The sequence below is a fragment of the Octopus sinensis genome, linkage group LG12 (assembly GCF_006345805.1).
Source record: "Octopus sinensis linkage group LG12, ASM634580v1, whole genome shotgun sequence".
In the NCBI taxonomy this organism is placed as follows: domain Eukaryota; kingdom Metazoa; phylum Mollusca; class Cephalopoda; order Octopoda; family Octopodidae; genus Octopus; species Octopus sinensis.
In genome coordinates, this window is record NC_043008.1 from 51926128 (window position 1) to 51948707 (window position 22580).

General features: G+C 36.9%; 1 protein-coding gene across 2 annotated transcripts in view; it reads left to right on the forward strand.

Moving 5' to 3' along the window:
• The first annotated feature begins 7138 nt into the window (after positions 1–7138).
• LOC115218058 (SPRY domain-containing SOCS box protein 1) overlaps positions 7139–22580 on the forward strand; it is a 181158-nt gene continuing 165716 nt past the window's right edge. Inside the window, exon 1 of one of the 2 annotated variants that reach the window (XM_029787827.2) lies at positions 7139–7555. The gene's annotated coding sequence lies outside the window, so the exon portion shown is untranslated. The remainder of the gene's footprint in view (positions 7556–22580) is intronic. The other variant, XM_029787824.2, reaches the window with a different exon arrangement.

Below are 22580 nucleotides of genomic sequence, written 5' to 3' on the forward strand. Positions count from 1 at the left end.
TTAAGCAAGTTCTTTCTCTTTCGGAGAGAGAGAAATAAAATGAGAAAACACACACACATATGCAAAACAAAAACAAAAATCAACAAATTTCAATATCTTGTAAGAAATGCCAACCTGTCTGACAAAAGCTTCAAATTTATTAACCGTTTGTGCGTGAGTTTTCCTTCTTTTCTTTAATATAACATTACTTTCACTTAGTACTTCAAAAGAGCCTGCTAGGAGAAGGATATTAAAATATAAGATGAGTTGACAAATAATATAAAGACTTCTACAAGTGCTTCCTGGTCTTCGCACATTACCTTCACATCAAGGCCTCACATCTTATATTGCATTAAGGTGATATATATATATATATATATATATATATATAAAGGTCAAAGACAATATTGGGGTGTACTTACATACACAAAGGAAACAAAACACACACATACACTCAAACAAATTATGTAAGTACAGTGCCATATATTTTACACACCAAAGGTATACACTTGTGAATTTGAAATTACAGCCATATCTTTGGTGGAAATGGAGGAAAAAATGAATGAAAATATAGAAATGAGATGGTAGTAATGATGGTGATGATGATGATAATGACGACGATGATGGTGGCGATGATGATGATTTCTTTATTAACCACTAAAGGTCTACACTAAGAGCAAGAACAATACAGAATGATATGATATGGTATACAGTATATGATGAGGAGTTGCATGAAGGTGTGTAAATGGTGGAAACCAAAAAAAAAAACAAGAGATTCAAATGAGAAAACTCTCTCAAAAGGAGAGAAGGTTCTGAGGGATGCTCATGGAACCCCACCAGTGCAGGTGCCCTTTCTCCATCCTACTCCCTCAGTTTACAGGCACATGTGCAGAGCAGGCCCATTCACTCAGATTATTCTTGACACTCTCATCCATCTTCCAAAAAATTTTCTCAAAAGCAGCACTTCCCTCTCCATCCTCATTGTGCTTTCCAAGGAAAATAAAAAAGTTGATGAGGGTTTGGCCAAGGAGGAGAGTGTATGTCTTTAGCCCTTTCAATCTGGTCCATCACATAACCTCTTTTGCTATGACCACCAGATAGTTAAACACAACCTGTTCTTCACAGTCAGAGTAAGGTAACAGGATGATCTTCACAGTGGGCTCAGTCAATAGCTGAATTTGTCACATACACAACAGCAGATGTTCGACCTTAATAGTTTCAAATTTTGAATACGAGACTAGCAGTTTTGAGAGAAGGGAGATGCTGATTACATTGACCCTAGTGCTCAACTGGTACTTATTTTATTAACTTGAAATGTTGAAAGGCAAAATTGAGCTTAGACTGCAAAAAGTTGAAAGAAATACTACTATAGGCACAGGAGTGGCTGTGTGGTAAGTAGCTTGCTTACCAACCACATAGTTCTGGGTTCAGTCTCACTGTGTGGCATCTTGGGCAAGTGTCTTCTACTATAGCCTCGGGCTGACCAAAGCCTTGTGAGTGGATTTGGTAGACAGAAGCTGAAAGAAGCCCGTCGTATATATATGTGTGTGTATGTTTGTCCGACCAACACCGCTTGACAACCGATGCTGGTGTGTTTATGTACCCGTAACTTAGCGGTTCGGGAAAAGTGACCGATAGAATAAGTACTAGGCTTACAAAGAATAAGTCCTGGGGTCGATTTGATTGACTAAAGGCAGTGCTCCAGCATGGCCACAGTCAAATGACTGAAACAAGTAAAAGAGTAAAGAGTAAAGCTTTTTGTCTAATACTAACAATTCTTTCAAATGCTACTAAAGTCACCCATCATGGTATTGACCAATACATCCATGAAAGCTACCAATTGTGATAATGTGACTATCATTTGTTACTGAGGTGGGTCAGGTACAGAAATGATCCATTTGTTCATTAATTAGTCATGATCATGGTGCATATGAATCAAAGTGCATATGTTGCTATCATGACTTAACTAGGCTTACTTATTTTCTCTCATATTCTGACTACCTCAGTTACTTTTTCTATTCATTTCTCTGTCAACAATATGGTTACTCCACCAATTCCAGCTCTGCCTCTAATAATTTGTACCCCTGTTGCTTGCCCTCCATATTATCTTTTATGTCTTGTCCATATTTACTTGTCTCTGCTCCTGTCTCTTTGGTTCTACCTTTTGTTGTCCCAAATTTGATGGTGGTAACCCAAAAGTTTTGCACCTGATAGTGAGAGGAGTGGTTCAAGCAGAGTTTGAAAGTAAGAGAGTTTGTAAAACCATTTGATTGTGAGTAACATTCCACTGTTGTATGCATCATTTAAGAAGCCCTTCATATGAAATTAGGGGGTTTTCATTGATCTGACTGTCCTATTTTTTTTTTGGGTTTTTACATTACCACCTTACTTTAACCTTTAGTATTCAAATTACTCTGTCAAATATAATACATATTTACTCACATTGTTTTGAATTAATCATCCATCATCTTGTAGCTTCAACATTTTGATGATGTGATTGTTTATTATTGTAGGGTAGGACATTGAAAGGCCAGATGTGGTTAATTTGAACATAAAACAGAATATTTGGGCCTGGTATTCTCTCTTTTACTTGTTTCAGTCATTTGACTGCGACCATGCTGGAGCACCGCCTTTAATCGAGCAACTCGACTCCGGGACTTATTCTTTTGTAAGCCCAGTACTTATTCTATCGGTCTCTTTTGCCGAACCGCTAAGTAATGGGGACGTAAACACACCAGCATCAGTTGTCAAGCAATGCTAGGGGGACAAACACAGACACACAAACATACACATATATATATACATATATACGACGGGCTTCTTTCAGTTTCCGTCTACCAAATCCACTCACAAGGCATTGGTCGGCCCGAGGCTATAGTAGAAGACACTTGCCCAAGATGCCACACAGTGAGACTGAACCCAGAACTATGTGGTTGGTAAGCAAGCTACTTACCACACAGCCACTCCTGCGCCTATGGCTGATTTAAATGCTTAAGGGTTAAAGCTATCCTCCCATTACCCCTGCTAACACCACCTTCCGCATTCCTGGCATCACATCTTCCCCAATATAGCGCTCGCTATTGCAGTGGTATGTGGACTACTGTGCAGTATAGCAGGAAACTGTTCAAGCAGAAAGGGGTTCTCCAGGGTTTATTGCAATGTTGTCAGCATGGAAAATGGATGTTAAAGGATGATGATGATGAAGAAAATGTGTACATGATGCCACTGACAAAATTTGTTTGAAAAGACTCTCCGAGAAATGAATCAAGAATGACTTTGATTATAGAGTTGACCTGAGGCTGAACAACTATATTGTTGTTATTAAAAAAAACAACAACAAAATGTTGGATAATGTGAATGGCAGAGCAGTGTGAGAAAAAAGTGTCTTACTCAAGGACACAAGGCACTACCGTATGTTGAACTCACAACCTTATGAGTGGAAACCAAATACCTAACCACTAAGCCACATGCTTTCACACTCATGGGAAACAGCTTGCTTGGAAACAAATAAGGGTTGATGACAGGAAAGGCCACCAGCCACAAAAATCTTTCAACAAACTCTGCCTAACCCATGCAAACATGGAAAAGTGGATGTTAGGAGATGATGTGTGAGTGTGTGTGTGTGTATGCATCTGTATTTATCTCCCTACTGCTTGACAACCAGCGTTAGCTTGTCTATGTCCTTGTAACTTGCTTTAGCAAATGAAGTTGATAGAACACATACCAAACTTAAAAGAATAAGTACTGAGGGCGATTTGTTTGACTGAACCCTTAAACGCAGGGTCCTGGGATGACTAGTTCAAAATCTGAAACAAAAACATGGTGATATACAAAGGCAGTATATTTCTATTGAAATATGGTAAAGAAAGGATTAAGGAAAGGGCAATGGTCAATTTGGGTTCCCAAACCACTTCGTGCCACGGGATAACAGTTTCAAATATGCAAAAACACACGATGGTCACGACTGGAACGACTTTGATCATTGATCTGCTCTTCAAGTTAGACCTGGGGTTAAACGACAACCAACAATAAATTGTTGGTATTAAAAGAAGGAATGATATCATGAAAATGTACTCTTAGACATAATACGAGGTGGTCACGACTACAGCAACTTAGATCATGGATTTGTTCGTCCGGTCAGAACTGACCAAGGGTTAAAGCACCGAACAACCAGCCAACCCACCAAGTGTTCGACATTCAGACTAAATTATAGCATCGACAGTATAGGAGTTTTTGAAGAGGAATAAAGAATTTAGGAAATAAATAAATAAAATAAAGGCAGCGATTTCAGTGCGTTTTCCCCTTTTTTTTGCCCCGTTTTTAATGTCATCGATGGGATCAACAGCTAGAGACAGTTTCATGAGCAATGTATGTTGAGGTCATCATAGCTAACATTTTGAAAGTCTGAGTAAATTGTTTGGCAGCAAAAAAGAAAAAGAAAAAAACGACGGAGAGGAAGAAAGATAAATAGACTCACAAAATGAAAAAGAAGGAAAGAAAAAACCCAGGAAAAGACTCGATATTCGGTCGATAAAATAAACATGGCTTATAGTGAGATTTAATCGTAATGTTTATTGGCGGTGATGGTCAGCAATGGCAGTCAATTAAGTATATCCCAACAAAGATTTAATTTGGCGGGGGGGGAGGGGGGAGAAGTAGACAGTGCGAGTGTGTGATATGTATGCCTTTCTCAAGGGCAACTGCGACACAGGTAAAGGGAAATGACGGAAGCCGGGAAGAAGAGAAACGAAATCAAGATATCAGCAACTAACCGGTACTTTCTTTATTCAGGGCAAACGACATACGATAATATCTTGAATTCTTACGCCACACACACTTCACTAGAAGATATTCCTGAGAATTTTACCTTGTGTCAACTGTTTTAATGTAAATGCATACACACATTCGACTTAACGAGGGTGCTTCTGCCTGTTCGGTCGATTTAGGTGCTAGAAAAAGCAGGCCACACCATACTGCATCGCCTTTACGAAGGCGGGGGTAGGGGCGCGGGAGAGAAAGGACATATTAAAAAATGTAGTCCTTGATACTCCATGCCCTTACCCTCCACTTAGAAAAAGAAAGACAAAAAGCTGGAATGCCTTTGATCATAGGTCAGCACAACGAGGCTTGACCTGGAGCTAAACATCAACATATAAACGGACACGAAGCAATGTTATATACGTGTGATGGATGGTGTTTAAGACGTGGATCATATAATGGTGAATACGAAGTGGTGGGTGGTGATCGCCGCTCTATCAACAACACAACTAAGTCATCACTTCTCTTCTCTCAACTGTTTCTTAATCACTGATGTCAATATTACTGACGCCTTCCTCCTTGGCCATACACATACATACATATATATATATAACTACCTCAGAGTCAAACCCACACAACTATCATGACCGCAGTGAGAAACCACCACCATTAACGTAGTAGTAGTAGTAGATGCCATCAACACCACATCACTATACCTCTCGCTTATGCGCCACTGTCATCACCGTCACTACTATCGATACCCCCTTCACTACTATCAGTTTTTCTATGCTTTCTCCACCATCGCCTCTATTAAAAATACATTCACCACTACTACTACTACTACTAGCAATGCCTCTTCCTCCTCCATGACCACCACTATCGCTACTGTACTGTCAATGCCTCTCCCACCACCACCAACCATCGGCGTCGTCGCCATCGCTTTTACTAGTTATACCTACACCACCACTATCGCCTACTACTATCACTGCCTCGACTACCACTACTATTGCGACGGAGTTGTCGCTGTCGGTCTGTAACATGTTAGTCACGTGAGGTGCGCCGTGTGGTGAGTGAACAGCAGCAGCAGCAGTCATTGTTGTTGTAGAAGAGGAGGGAAGAAAGAAGGTAGGGAGAGAGAGAGAGAGTGAACAACAGCAGCAGCAGTCATTGTTGTTTAGAAGAGGAGGGAAGAAAGAAGGTAGGGAGAGAGAGAGAGAGAGAGTGAACAACAGCAGCAGCAGTCATTGTTGTTGTAGAAGAGGAGGGAAGAAAGAAGGTAGGGAGAGAGAGAGAGAGAACAACAGCAGCAGCAGTCATTGTTGTTGTAGAAGAGATGGGAAGAAAGAAGGTAGGGAGGGAGAGAGAGAGAGAATACAATTATACATAGAATAGGAAGGAGATAGACAAGAATATAGATAGAAGAGTGAAGGTAAATGAGATATAGAGAAGTGAGAGAGAGAGAGAGAGATTCATGGACGAGAAAAAGAGAGAAAGACAGATGCAATAAAGGGAGAGAGAGAGAGAGAGAAAGAATCACAGAGAGGAAAAAAGAGAATAAGAGAGACACTCAGAAGGGAAAAGAGAGATAAGAGATAGACACAAGAGAGAAAAAGAGTGGTAGATACAGAAAACAAGAGAAATTTAAGAAGATATAGAGAGTGGTAGAGGGGGAGAATTAAGTGAGAATAGAGAGAGGGGAAAGAGAAGTGGCATAAAGAGAGAGAGAGAAAAAGAAAGATATTCATATAGTGGGTACCAGAGGGAGGGAGAGGCATATACGTATAGAGGGGGAAAGAGTGAAAGGCAGAGACACAGACAGAGAGGGACAGATGCTGTGTACCATGGGGGAGAAGAACAAGTGAACAAGAACCACAACAAACACGGAGTAATATTAATAGTAGTAATAATAATATTATTATTATTATTAACAGTGTCATCTGTAGAAGACTAGTTGTAGGTATAATTAATATAATCTTCTGTAATATATATATACATATACACACACACACATATATATATATACACAAGTTGTGTTTGTTGTAGTCACCGTCCTTATCGCTGTCACAATCCTATTGTGTTTATATATATATATATAATATATATATAATATATATGAGTGTGTGTATATATTTTTACGTCTTTAAAAAAATGTATTGTACATATGGGTGTATGGGTGTGTTATAAATGATTAATAAACTCATGTGTGAGTGTATAAGCTAGACACATACATACATATATCTGGTCACACACACACACACACCAGTTTCTAACCAGATGCACTCACTCACATAATTCTGTGAAGGTATATATATATATATATATATATATATATATATATATATATGTATATATATATATATATATATATATAATATATATGCAAATACACAAATATATACATATATAATATTTAGATACAAACACAATTCTGTTTCACAAATGAAATTATTTACCAAAAGGAAAGAAAATAATCACAAAAATAAAGCTATCAAAGAAATTGAAGAATCAAATATTCAAAATATATATAAGCAAACAAAAACAAGGAATCCATATTAATTGAAAGGAAATTAAGGCAGTAAAAATATAATGAATACTAATAGTGATATAATGAATAATAATAATATTAATAATAATAATAATAATAATGATGATATTAATTATGATGAAGAAAACACTAATAATCTGTAATCTACACCATGGATACATTCGGTCATCAAGTGGAAAGGAGTAAATGAAGAATCTGTTTCTACTGTATGGAGTAGACTACAATCTACGAGGAATGAACACCCAGTCTTGGAGGGAATAACATCAGTTGTTGGTAGGTTTCTACATAATTATATATAGTATTATTATTTTAAACCAAAAAACCACAGGCATTTTATTCTAAATTTGATTTCTGTCCTTCTGTCTTTTCTCTCCCCCATTTTGGTATTTCTGTTTTCTTCTGTCTTCAGCCTTGTTCCACTGTGAAAAATTTGCCATTTACCAAAGCTGTACATGTATATATAATGTGTAATATATGAATAATGTGTATATAAATGTGTGTTTATGGCGAATATGTATCTATATAATGTGTATTATGTGTATATACATTGTGCATATTATGAATCTATAAATATATGTAAGGTGTATACATGTGTGAGTATATATGACTTTATGTATCAAGCATACGAAAAGAAGTAAAACCTAAGTGCAGATTTCTTATATATAGTACATATTCTAATGTTATATATTTGAAAGTTTATATATATATACACACACACCCACTCTACATATATAAACATACCTACACTAATATATATTTATATATGTGTGTGTGTGTGTGTGTATATATATATATAGTGGCTTATGTACACATTACTATGTATACACACACTCAAACATACAATATATGTAGATTATACACTATATAAACACTGAATGTATATTATACCCTCTAATATATGAGATATATTTGTACTTTATTTCTGACCACTTCCGTTCTCAAAATACATTGTATATACTTTTAATTTTTTTTAGACATTCATCGCTTATGAACTTGCGAGATTTTTGTGTGTGTATATATATATATATGTATGTATATATACAAACATACATATGTAAATGTAGCCCAACCAATTTCTTTATGATAGACTGGGTGGATTGTATGACATTGCCATGAAGTGGGGGATCATTATAGTGCAAGGAACAATGTGAAGTCGGTCACTCACTTAATGTTCACATAACATACATTGGTTAGGAGAGGGAATATCACTGACACCATACCAGCTCTTAATTGTTGCGGTTGTTTAGGCCTAAATCATCTTTGATCGAATAGATATCTACACTTGAAAACGAGTCATCCAGGTCATCTCTGATGAAACAGATCTTAGGTCTATGATCAAAGTTATTCCAGCTACGACTTTTCCCCTTTTTTTTTGTTTTCCCCCTCCCCTATATCTTGGGAATCCGAGTCCATATTAAAGTGTCTGTTCTAAGTTGATGGTTATAATGTGCTTTGAGGTGTATGTAAGTTGTTTCTTGTAGGTCAAGCGACCACTTCAGGGACAGAGATTTCCCTTCTGGGTCCTCCCGTCTGTCAGTGGTTTCAAATTGGGGTTATAAACGAGAATAAGTCTGTTTTATTCATCACTACTGTTGTTGAACAGACATCAGGCTCATTGCTTTACAACTGCACTCTTCTACTTCCTTTCTCCTTAATAAACATTTACTGAGCAAAAGCTCAATTCATTGTGTATATATATGTGCTAGATATTACGTATGTACATTATCTATCTGTCTGTCTGTCTGTCTATATGTCTGTCTGTCTATCTATCTATCTATCTATCTATCTATATGCTGCGTATATATATATATATATATATATATATATATATACACGCTCACTGTCATTGTGTGGTGTCTATATATATATATACACACACATACAGGCATGTATATTTGTGTGTGTATAAACACGTACGTGTATATATATGTACGTATATGTGTATGCATAGATGCGTAAATGTTTGTATACTGACATCAAACATTTCTTACTTCGTTCTTCCCATCCGTATCTTTATAATACTATGAGCTGTTTTGTGTATAGTCTTATTAAATGAAATATTATGTAGCCAGAAGTGTGTATATCATTATAAACAACGTTTTAATGTCCGTCGAAAATGTTTAACACGAAATAACTGTCAATTACTCTGCTAAATAACTCTCACACATACAATTATGGTTTGATGTATGTACGTAGATATTTGTCTGGGTAGAGGGCACTTTGTCGTGTGTCAATGCTAAATTCATCCTTAATTCTGTATCCTTTGTGTCTGTTGCCTTCGTACACCCTGAGGGATCGGATTAATCCAAGAGTTGTCTTTTATCTTCCCTTTCTGCATGTCGAACACCCTTCGGTGTTAATAAATATCGTTATATGAAAAGTAATTTCTCAAGAACTGCTGGGAGAGAATTCTAGCTGTTACTACAAATTGTTATTATAATTATTATTATTAGTATTATTTATTATTTGCTAACGTAGTGGTTACGCTTATTAGATGTTTGAAACGTCCCCCCTTCGTCTCTTTTCATCGTTTCCATCCATATACACCATTCCATACACACCGATTCCAGTTGAAATATCAAGAGATTGCAAAAAGAAAAAAAAAACAAAAAAACGTACTCCTGTTAATTCCTGTTCTAACCTTGATACACCCCCATATGTATGTATATATATATATAACATTATATAATTAGGGCTTAGTAAAATAAATTACTTTGTCACATACTGAACTTTCTAGAAATAGCAGCCAAAAAGTTTTTTAGCCATTTCCACTACTTTAAGAAAATTTCTCTCAGATAATGTTATATATATATATATATATATATATATATATATATATATACACACACACACACATTTACATTCACACGTGTGTGTGTTTAATGTAATGTAGTTGCTTAATGTATTCTCATCGCTTGAAGTTAAAAAGCTTTATGTGAATATTATAACATTTCTGATTTTATATATACGTATATTTGATGTATGTATAAAATATGACGTGTGTAGCATTTCATTCCGTATGCTGTATGCCAGATCAAAAAAAAAATGCATTCTGTGTTCTCCATGGATGCAGTCGTCCGTTCCTCTCCTCATCATATGGTTCACTTATCATCGAAACATTTGACTGCTTAATTCGGACCGCCTTTAGTTTTTCTAACCGTTCCTTCCCCTGTCTTATCCCCCTCTCACACCATTAGTCTTGAACCAACTACATGCTCACCGACACAACTTTTAATCTACCAACCTCTCTTTTTTTTTTTTTGTCTGTTGCTGTGTTTCAGTGGGTTGGTGGTCCATGGTTCTCACACTAACCTTCGTTACTCGTCTATAATTATAATAATTGTTTATAATTTAGACAAGGCCAGCAGTTTTAAATAAAGGAAGGTTGTAAGGATAGGATTCAGTCGATACGATCGACCTCAGTATTTGACTGGTAATTTATCTTATCGATTCGGCGATATAATACTCGTAAAACATTTTGTCCGATGCTCTAACATTTCAGCCAGCTCACAGCCTTAATTCTGATGACTGTTATTATTTCTAATTTAGGTACTCGGCCAGCAGGTTTTGAGAGGGACGTGATTATCGGTAACAATAATCCCAGAGTCGTCTTAAGGCATGGACACACTGAGCAGTGGCCCTAGGGACCCTGTTTGGATCTGTGGTTTGCTGCCAATAAATTAATAATATAGGGCCCAGTGTATCAGGCGAAAATAAAGAATACGTACATCCGGCGGTTGGGGTTAGGGTTAGAGTTTTGTTACGCCGAAAACGGTTGGTGTACGTATTCTTTACCTCCACTGTGTATTGATTTGCCCGGGGGCATATATTACTGTTATGATGGCCTTGATCAACCCCAGTACGCGACTGGTATTTTGTTTGGTGGGTTTTCGGAAATAGCTGTCACTACCTCGTGGGGGAAAGGATAAGGGCACAGAATTGGGGGCAAAAATGTGGGAAACAGAATATTTTCTTTAAGGTGTAATGGAGTAGAATTCTCTCAGAATCGTTATTCTCGGGTTTCATGAAAACAGAAATATTAAAATGAAGGAAATTCATTGCCCTTTTCTTTTCCCATGAGGTCGTGATAGCTGTTCCCAAATCCCACCTCCTATTTTTATAAAATTTTACCAATAACACTTGGCGTTTTGACCGTAGCACCAATAATGCTGTCATGTTGACCATTGTGTCCTTTTCACACAATGTCGTGATTTATTTCTCCCACCCTATAATCAAATAAGTTTGTCTTATTTAGGTTGTAGCTGCGTGCTAGCTCCAAACCCACTAAGTATGTATACGAAGGAAGCTCGACATGCTAGAAAGTGCAGCTACATCTTCTTTATGACATATTAGATTACGCTTGTGACCCGCTTTTCGAAAAAAAGCAGGCCGCATAAGACAGGGCTCATCACCAGGTGGGCCGCACTATCTATAAGAAAAATGTAATATTCCATCAGGCATGTCATTCAGAAAGTCCTGCTGGCCGCAGTTTGTCCTTCGTCGCACCGGATAATGAAGTCCTTGGATATTATGTGGATGACAGGGTAGTCACAGCTAGAATACTATTGGTCGGCCACGGTCCTGCCTGATTAGTGGTGACCCACCCGGCTCCATACGTCAGCAGCAATTAACCATTATCTACTGCTGCTGCTGCTGATAACATTTCCAAAAAAACATGAAGCCTTTGAGATTTCATGATGTGCTGATGCAGGCATATTTTTTTGATGGTTTACATAAACAGTAAAAGGGGCCTTCGGCAGTTTCGACGATGGTTATTCCAACTGTTACATCAACTGAACTATTTTCTCTTAGAAGAGCTGTTAGTGGCTGCTATTCACGGACACGTGTACTCTTAACGTAGTACTTGGTCAGATGTCTGGTGGGCTTCTACACAGTTTCCGTCTGTCTCGTTTCAAACGCACGGCCTGGATCAACCCAATGTGATGGTAGATGACACGACGCAGTGCAGCACTGGACTGAAGATCTTGCGACTGAAAAGCCAAGTTGTTAACGTATTGGCCATACATTATGTAAACAGCATCGCGTCTGAAAAACACGCACATAAATAATACATGCATGTGTGAATTCTTTTGTGTAAGTCTGCTGCAGATTAGGTAGGACAATTGCTGTGTTGATGACGTCTGTTGAGGCAGAAACATCTCAACACCTATCCTCTTGTCACTCAAACACTGTTTCTTCATGGCATGTCAGTTTTGGAGAATTCTTGACTTTTGAGCTAAGGTCTCCATTTCGTTTGTAGCAGGTGCCATTTTCCACTAAGATTGTTCTACCCTCTCAGGAAGCAGAAATAATTTTAATAAATCAAGAATTTGCATGTATGTAGATTCAGTATACCTTTGTTAATTACATGCCACTCACTGGCCACCTTGAGTTGTTGTTCTTAGTTAATTTTCATTTCCTTATATATATGGCTGTGTGGTAAGAAGCCTGTTTCCTAACCACAAGGTTTTGGGTTCAATCATTGCATGGTGCTATGGGCATATGTCTTCTACTATAGCCCTGGTTTGACTGAAGCCTTGTGAATGGATTTGGTAAACGGAAATTGAAAGAAGCCTTTCGTGCACGTGTGTATCGGTCCACCCACTGCCTGACAACCAGTGTCAGTTTGTTTATGTCCCCATAACTTAGTGGTTTGGCATAAGTGTCAGGCTTCAAAAATAAGTGCTGGGGTCAATTCTTTCAACTAAAACCCTTCAAGGTAGTATCCCAGCATGGCTGCAGTCTCACAACTGAAACATGTAAAAGACAGATTAAACGTATTTCAATTATTTTCTCTTTTTTTTTTCTTAGACATCCTTATTCAAAAGTACATTATAACGTATGGAGTAACTATGTTTAGGAAGGGATGGCCATCTCCTGTTGGCAAGTGATATTGTGTTGATCGTAATTTCACCTGCATGTATAATGCCTCACATACTAAAAACCATCACGCAAATTCAGTGATTCGATATATTTTCAATGTATTGATACAAAACATAGCTTATCCTTAATTCTTTAGTGTCTGGTGCTACGTTTCATGTTCATAGACAATATCACACACCTGTGATTGATATGTATGTTACCTTATTTATATGTATATATTATATGTCCATATATATGTAAAAGTATATATTATAAGCTGTATATTTATATATATATAATATTAAACATTGCTGTATATATGTTATACATGTGTTATATGCTGAGTGTGTGTAGTTTTCCCTCGGTTTACTTGCTAGGTTATTTCTTTTTGCGAATCAACTTGCAAATCGAAATCATCTCAATTGGAACCCACACACACATACACAACAGTATATTATTTATATTATATAACATACTTATTGATATGTAGTTATATAACTCCTCCATGAAATATTGACAATCATTAATTTCAGTGAGGATAACACAATTATTATGCATGCATGTGGGTGTGTATGAGAGAGAGAGAGAGAGTGAGGGCGCGTGGCAGTGGTTAAGGTGTTGTACTCATGGTTGCGAGACTGTGGGTTTGCGTTGTGTTCTTGAGCATATATATATATGATCATGTTGCTCTGTGATCACTTCTACATCTGATGTTTGACGCACCATGCCCCACACATGATATCGATCTGAGGGAGGGAAGGAGCTGATGTGCAGCACAAACATTTGATCACTATAAACAAATCATTTTCACTGGTTGTTTAGCATGGAATTGCAGAAATGTCTTTCCCAAACTCGGGAACCTACCATTATATATATATATATATATATAATATATATATATATGATGTATGTGTGAGTGTGCACACACACACACACACACATATATATATAAAATACTCTTCTAAGGTGGGTAATAAGTGTAATGAAAACAAATGGCATCTGAAAATGAAACGAATAATGGCAACTATTGATTATTATTTCAAGTCACTTGGACAAACACTGTGTGTGTGTATTTTGACCACGAGTCAGTTAAGAAATTTTTTTTATGTTCTGAGTTCAAACACCTTCTGGGGTCAGTAAAATAACCACCAGTAAAGCATTAGGATTGATGTAATGGACCAGCCCCCTCCCTCAAAATTCCAGGCTTTGTGCCTATAGTAGAAAGGATTATTGTCATTATTATTATTATTATTAAGGAAAATCGTTCAATCTCAGCAAAAAAAAAATGTATAATTTTTTTTGTTTTGAATTTTCTCTGTGATGCGTATGAGAGATCATTATTATTAACCTAGATTGGTTTTAACATAAAACCTTGTATGTATTAGCCAGTTTCTTGATGGTGAATCCTGTGTTGAAATGGACTCCCATTGTTTAATTAATTAGTAATCCAGAAGTGAATCACAGTCTGTGTGTGTAGGCTGGCCCTCCCAAAGTGCAGCAGTGTGTGTATGTGTGTAAAATGTATGTGGGTGTACTCAGTCCAGTCATTTGATCATGTGTGACGAATAAACCAGACTATATATCCACTCATAAATATCTCCCCTTTGTTCTCTTTGTCAGCGTTTCATTTTTGAAAGTAGTTAGGCTGCTATTCAAATGTGGATTTTTATTTTTTCATCCTCCAATTATACACACATACATACATATATATAAAACCATGTCAATGCAGATCTCACTAGTGCTGGAACCACGTAAAAAGTGTCCTGTTACTCTGTAAAGTGGTTTTGGCATTAGGAAGGGCATCCTGACAAAAACCAATGCCAAACCTGGCATTGGAAGTTGGTGCAGTCCTTTGGCTTGTCAGCTCCTGTCAAACCCTCCAACCCATGCCAGCATAGAAGACAGATGTTGCGTGATAATGAAGAATACATATGTATGCACACATGTATACATGCATGCATGCACACATGTACATATATAAATGCACGTATACACATACATACTTACAGATACACGTACAGACACAAACGCATGGTCTCGAATTTATACTGTTATTGAATAAGCTTGACAAAACTGCAAATTACTCACCTTATTGCTGAAAAATGTATCTTTAAATACGTAACGTATATACATGCATATGTATTCATACATTTCATGCTTTCCTTCTCATAGCCTACAAACCCATTTACCTATCCTTGTGTTTTACACACATAAGTTTTTATGTCTCTGAATGCAAATGACATGCAGAACACGTGACTACATTCAGGTATATATATATGTATATATTTTCCCCTTTCTGCATTTATCCTTTCTCTCTCTCTTACTATGTACACCTAAAGATATTTATGTATGTGTATGGAAAGACAAACATGTTTATACATATATGATTGATAAATGTACACACATAATATACACATGTATATGTAATGTCTGTATACATTTTGTATGTTCCTAGCTGAAGGTTGCATTTTTGCACCTAGATGACTGAAATTGTGCATAGGGGCACATTTTTATCAGGGAGGTGGTCAGATGCTCTATGACTTGGATAATCTCTCAATAAGATTGCATGCAGGCAAGGCAACAAGTGTGACTTGCACTGCACAATACCACTAATATATTTTATACACAAATAATGTAAATAGTAATGAAAAATCATACTTCAACTAATAATAAAATTTTCACTCTTTGATAAACCACCACCACTAATACCCAGATATTATCTTTTCTCTATTGGTCTTTTTTATAACAGTTACACAACAGTTTTCTGTACACTTGATCTATTTGCCTCACCTGTTCTTACCAAGACTTGTTTCAGCATCTAATCCTTATATGAAACCATTTCTTCACACCTACCTATACTGTTCCACAACTCTCAGAAATTCTCACATTGTTCAGAGTTTTATGAAGTGTTTGTATGGATGTTGTCACTCTTCTTTAGACTAAATATTATTAATCTTCAATTCAATTTTATTCAGTGAAAGTACAAAGACTATCCATCTTCCATCTGATATTCACAAAGTAAGACTTGCCACAATTATAAGCATATCTGTATGTAATAGGCATAGGAGTGGCTGTGTGGTAAGTAGCTTGCTAACCAACCACATGGTTCTGGGTTCAGTCCCACTGCGTGGCATCTTGGGCAAGTGTCTTCTGCTATAGCCCCGGGCCGACCAATGCCTTGTGAGTGGATTTGGTAGACGGAAACTGAAAGAAGCCTGTCATATATATATGTGTGTGTCTGTGTTTGTCCCCCTAGCATTGCTTGACAACCGATGCTGGTGTGTTTACATCCCCATCACTTAGCGGTTCGGCAAAAGAGACTGATAGAATAAGTACTGGGCTTACAAAGAATAAGTCCCGGGGTCGATTTGATCGACTAAAGGCGGTGCTCCAGCATGGCCGCAGTCAAATGACTGAAACAAGTAAAAAGAGAGTAAAGAGTAATATGTGTTATAATGCACTAATCATAGAGACATGTCTTTGACACATCCAAGCTATGTCATTATTACAGAAACACATCCCATGTATGTCATGAGAGAACCACATCTAAACAATGTCACCCAAACATATCAAAGCCATGTCACCATCAGAGCTTCATGCAGTAACCATATCACCACAAAAAGAAATTCATCTAAGATATTACCATCACAGAAATACATCTGATGGTTTTCACCATGAAAGAAACACCTGTAAACCAGGTATGTCTCTACAACTAATGTATTTGAGCCATGTCGCCATGAACAAAGCACATCTAAGACATGACATCAGAACAGAAACGCATCCAAACTATATTGACGTCTTAGAAACATATGTCTGTCACAGAAGCACATTCCAGATATGTTACCATTACAAACAAATTGAAGCTAAGTTGTCATCAAAGAAACACATTGAAACCATGTCACCATCACAGAAATACATCTCAGCCGTTCATTCATTGCAGAAACCTGTCCAAGCCATGTTATGATTACTGGCAGAAATGCAATACATACACATTCAAGCGATATCACCATCACAGAAAAATATTCAAATCATTCTCCATGATAGAAATCCATCTAAGCTATGTCAGTATCTCAGAAAGATATGAGCTACATTCTCATTAAAGTAATGTCACCTCCCCAGATATTCATCCAAGCCATTTCAACAACATTGTGTAGAAAATACACTTTCAGGCAGTGCAAAAGATACCAAATATACACTTATTGAAAGATTTTGTTCTGTAGAAAATACTTCTTGTATATATCATCATCGATTGCCATCATCATCATTTTCTTCATGTCTGTTTGAAACTTCTTGAGATCTTATTCTATCACAGTATGTCTTTCCAGGTATCAGTTCAATAGTTTGAAAGTACTTTATTCCATGTCTTCACATGGTGAACAACTGTCAGATATTTCATCGAAAATGAACATGAATGGTGCCATAGTTTCAAGTGGTTTCAATGTGGTACTGCTTGGAATCTTACGTCTACACCTTCTCAGTCTTCATTCTAGCTCACTACATAAGATGATTCTTACACTCGTTTGTACCTGTGATTCATTCACCCTAATATTACACATCCAGCAGAGTATGTTAATTTCATTTCTTTTTATCTGTTGTACATTCTTCACAATCAGTGCGTATAGCTTGCTTCCCTACAATATCTGTGCACTTCTTACTCAAGCAGTATCCCTGTCCTTCACAGGGATGGAGAATCCTTTTGTTACATGAAGGGGTAATATCTCCCTGAAATTTTTTCAACCCATTCTAATCCTGGCTTCTGTGCTTTGAGAACATCCTCTATTAATTTTGTCCCTTAGGTAACAGATTTTAGATGTTATCAATAATAGGACCCTTTGAATATTTGAAAAACATTGCTTTATGGATGATCTTGCTGCTATTTGCTATATACACAGTCCTTCTATATCAGCATGCTGGGATTCTACTACCTTTTTTTTGCTCCCATAATTTACTATGGGTACACCATATGGTACTCCTACTAACTCCCTTTTTTTTTTTTTTTTCCGCATATTGAGCATAGTCATAGTCTGTTCCTTTTTCCTACTAGTTACAACTTTTGTATTTGCTATCTTTTGTTTTCTAATTCTTTGGCATTCTGAGCTATGTAAACTATGTCATCAGCATACAGAAGTTCCCTTGGTGAAATGGTTTTAAATCCTTCTGTTATTACCTGGAGAGCTAGAAATAAGCAGTAAATACTATTGTGAGTTCTAGGGCTTATAAGGGCTGGTTAACTGGTTTCTAGTTATTAACAATAACCTCTTCCTCTAATATCATCTTTATATAGCTTTTAGCATCAGCAACTGGTCCAATTGTTGGATTTACTTGAGTAACCTTTCTCTCTCTCTCCAAATCATCATCATTCAGTAGTTTCTTTAAACTTTTCCTCTCTCTCTTTCCTTGGCATCAGCAGGCTCTTGTCAGTACATGCACAACATTTCGATTCATTCCGACACACTGCTTTAACACTTTAGCATTTAAACCGACCATCTTTGTCCCAAATATTCTACCAGTTTTATGATCAAACTGGTTAGAGTCGGCCTTTTACCTACTCTACAATGTCATTCTAAAAATATCCATTTACATCATTGAAATTTTGCGCCTATGAAGTAATGCAGAATTAATTCAAAATATTGTGAATAAATATTACATTTGATGGCATAATCTTAATACTAGAGCAGGGATGGGGAACCTTTATGTGCCTGAAGGCCACCCTACAATTCATCATCCCTCATAGAGGCTGCATTGAACAAATTATTTTTCTCGTTTTAGTTATTTTATTCCCTAAGCAATTTATTTGTAATCTAATAAAAGAAAGACAGGTGTGTAGAAATCAAAAGCATCATCATCGTTTAATGTCCGTTTTCCATGCTAGCATGGGTTGGACAGTTCAACCGGGGTCTGGGAAGCCAGAAGGCTGCACCAGGCTCCAGTCTGATCTGGCAGCGTTTCTACAGCTGAATGCCCTTCCTAACGCCAACCACTCCGTGAGTGTAGTGGGTGCTATTTATGTGCCACCTGCACAGATGCCATGATCGGATGGTGCTTTTTACGTGCCACCGGCACGGAGGCCAGTCTGGGCGGCGCTGGCAATGGCTACGTTCGGATGGTTCTCTTATGTGCCACCGGCACTGGTATCACAGCTACGATTTCCATTGATGTTGATTGATTTTGATTTTGATTCAAATATTTTATTTAAGTAAGTACTTTTATACAAATAATAAGTAAATGAATAATATAGAAAGCAAGACATTTTCAAGTATTTTATTTAGACAAGTAAGTACTTTTTATACAAATTAGTGACTTCTTCGAATTTGTAAAAAGTATTTTGATATCAGGCTCTAACATAGTGGTTCTTAGTTTCAAATTGCTCATCTATCAATTGCATTCTCGGTGAATTCTTGATTTGCGTCAAGTACGAGAATGTGGATTCACAACAGTATGTTGAAGAAAAGCAGGAAAGTAGTCTGTGTGCATGTTCATGAAGACGAAGATATTCTACTGCATTTTTCCAGATTTCAGTTGGATTTTCCGTCTTGTCAAACTGAGATTTCAGGATATCATCTTCAGACATTTCGATAAGCTCCATTTGTAACTCTTCGAGAGCCTCTGATACATCAACTAAGTGAGGCTGAAAAGCAAGTTTCAAAGTGATGTTATGTTTTTCAAAATCATTGAATCTTTCATTATATTCTAATATTAATGAGTATAAAACTGACTCGTATTCTTCAAAAGATTCATAGATATCTTCGTCATTTTCACTCATTACCTTCATAAGCTGAGGAAAGTGTTCAAGTTTTGATTGAGCCAAAAGGAACTTGAAAAATGACAACTTTTTTTCTAAATGCCCAACTTTTTTGCCACATCATAAATACATTTATGCTTAAAATGCTCATTTTGTTTTGACATCACATCACATAAAAATGCAACATCTCTGTAAGAATTTGTATCTGATAAATCACATTGTTCTCTTTGAAAAAGTCAATTATTTGCCTTTGTAAAGACAAAATTTTGACCTTACTTTCCCTTGCAACAACCAGCATATTTTTGAGTTATAAGACAAATACATTTTAACAATTTTGTCATCCATCATCAGCATGTTTTGAAATTGATGATGCTTCAGGGCATTTGCTCGAATACAGTTTACAGTTCTTATAACCTTCTATAAAGTGTCATTTAAAATGACAGATTTTACACAGAGATTTTGCTGATGTAAAATACAATGAAAAGAAATCAGTACATTTGGTTCTTTGATTACTCTGTTAAGATGTGCAATAAATCCTTTATTTTCAGCCTTCATAGCTGGAGCACCATCCGTGCACACACTTTCCAAATTAGTGAAATTTAGTCCTACTTTGACATTGCTCTTTAAAGTTGTTAGAAATATCTATCCCTTGCATCCTTCCTTTAAGGGTGCCTAAAGAAAATAATTCTTCATATAATTGAAAATCATCAGTTATATCACGAATAAAATACGATACTCGTGCTGAATCTGCAGAATCTACTGATTCCGCCAAAGCTTCTGAGCAATATACATTTTCTTTTTGGATTATTTTTTTCAGTTGCCCTTTTCTATTACAGACCAATTCATGCTGTTGATCTGTATTAGTTCTTCTTGAAAAAGGCACCTCTTTATATTTGTTAACTTTATTGGGATCTCTACATCATACCATTTCCAAAATACATTCCTTTATGAGTTCTACATCACTGAATGGCTTACCTTTTTTTCCAAGAAAATATGCAACTTTATAGCTGGCGTCTGTCGTAGCATTCCCTTGATGCAACACAGATTGGAAAAATTGTCTTTGCTTTTGTTTTCCATCTTTCAGTTTTTGCAATGCTATCTTTTGAGACTCGCTCTCTAATTTAGCGTATTTATTGTCTTTATGAAAAGCATAATGTCGCTGTGCATTGAATTTCTTAACCATTACAATTGCAGTATCACAAAACAAGTAAGACATTTTGCATCCACTATTTATTAAAAAATATTGCAATTCCTTTTCTTCATTGAAGATCTTATTTTCTTCTTTCAAAGTTCGTTTTAAGTTTTTTGACATAATTATGGGTTAAAAAGAAATGTATTTATTCTGAAAAACCATAAAAAAATAAGTTTAATAATGAATTAGTAAACCCAGCTGCACACTGACCCAAATAAAACAGTCTTAGACAAGACATGATAAACTTGCATACTACCATTCTAGACTGAACAACATCTAGATTAGCTATAATATTTTTTTCTGTAATTAGTACTATTATTTATCGTCAGCTAATTGTTGCAGAAATCATCATCATCATCATCATCGTTTAGCGTCCGTTTTCCATGCTAGCATGGGTTGGACGGGTCAACTGGGGTCTGTGAAGCTGGAAGGCTTCGTCAGGCCCAGTCAGATCTGGCAGTGTTTCTACGGCTGGATGCCCTTCCTAACGCCAACCACTCCGCGAGTGTAGTGGGTGTTTTTTACGTGCCACCTGCACAGGTGCCAGACAGAGCTGGCGAACGGCCACGAACGGATGGTGCTTTTACGTGTCACCGGCACGGGGCCAGGCGATGCTGGCAACGGACACGAATGGATGGTGCTTTTATGTGCCACCGACACGGGGCCAGACAGAGCTGGCAACCGGCCACGAACGGACGGTGCTTTTACGTGTCACCGGCACGGGGGCCAGCCGAAATAATGTCAAATATTGACGGTTTCCAATCTCGCAAAATAATGACAATTGTTGAAGTTATGACCAAGATTCCAAGAAAGTGGTTTCAGATGCTGATTGATAGTGTCTTGTCTAAGACTATATTGTTTGAAGCAGCATGTAGCTGGCTTAACAGAGTAGCAATGAATACGATCACTGTATCACTTATCAAGTCTCAATGATAAGCAAGTCTGTAAAATTAACGCACGCACTGATGGATTTACTGTTTCAAATAAGGCTATAACTAACTCAGTCTCACAAAACACGTCACTAAGAAGTTGGCCACAACTACACAATTACTAAGTAAAGTACGTAACACAGATCACAGGGAAAAGGTGGATGAGACAAACTCTTCATGTAGCATATGTGAAGTCACTAAATCCCACTAGGCTGGTGTAGCTAACAAGGAAATATTACCTTTATATGCTTGTTGCTTTGAGTTTAAATTCATTGGGTTCAAAGAAAAATGCTTCCAGTCTCTGGGAGAGACATCAACTAAACACTGATAGCCTGGAAGGCCGCAGGTTACCCATCTTTGTACTAGAGGGTTAAGCTCCTGATAATCTCATACCTCTAATCCTGGTGACACAGAACAATAGTAAACTTCTTATTTCCTGGCTTTCCCCTGACTAAATACACCTAGTAAATGACTGATCATATTGCAGTTATTTCCCTTACTTATTTTAAAACTTTTTAGTACTTGTAAAAAGACTATTTATCTGCTATTATTATGAGTTATTAAGTCCATCCA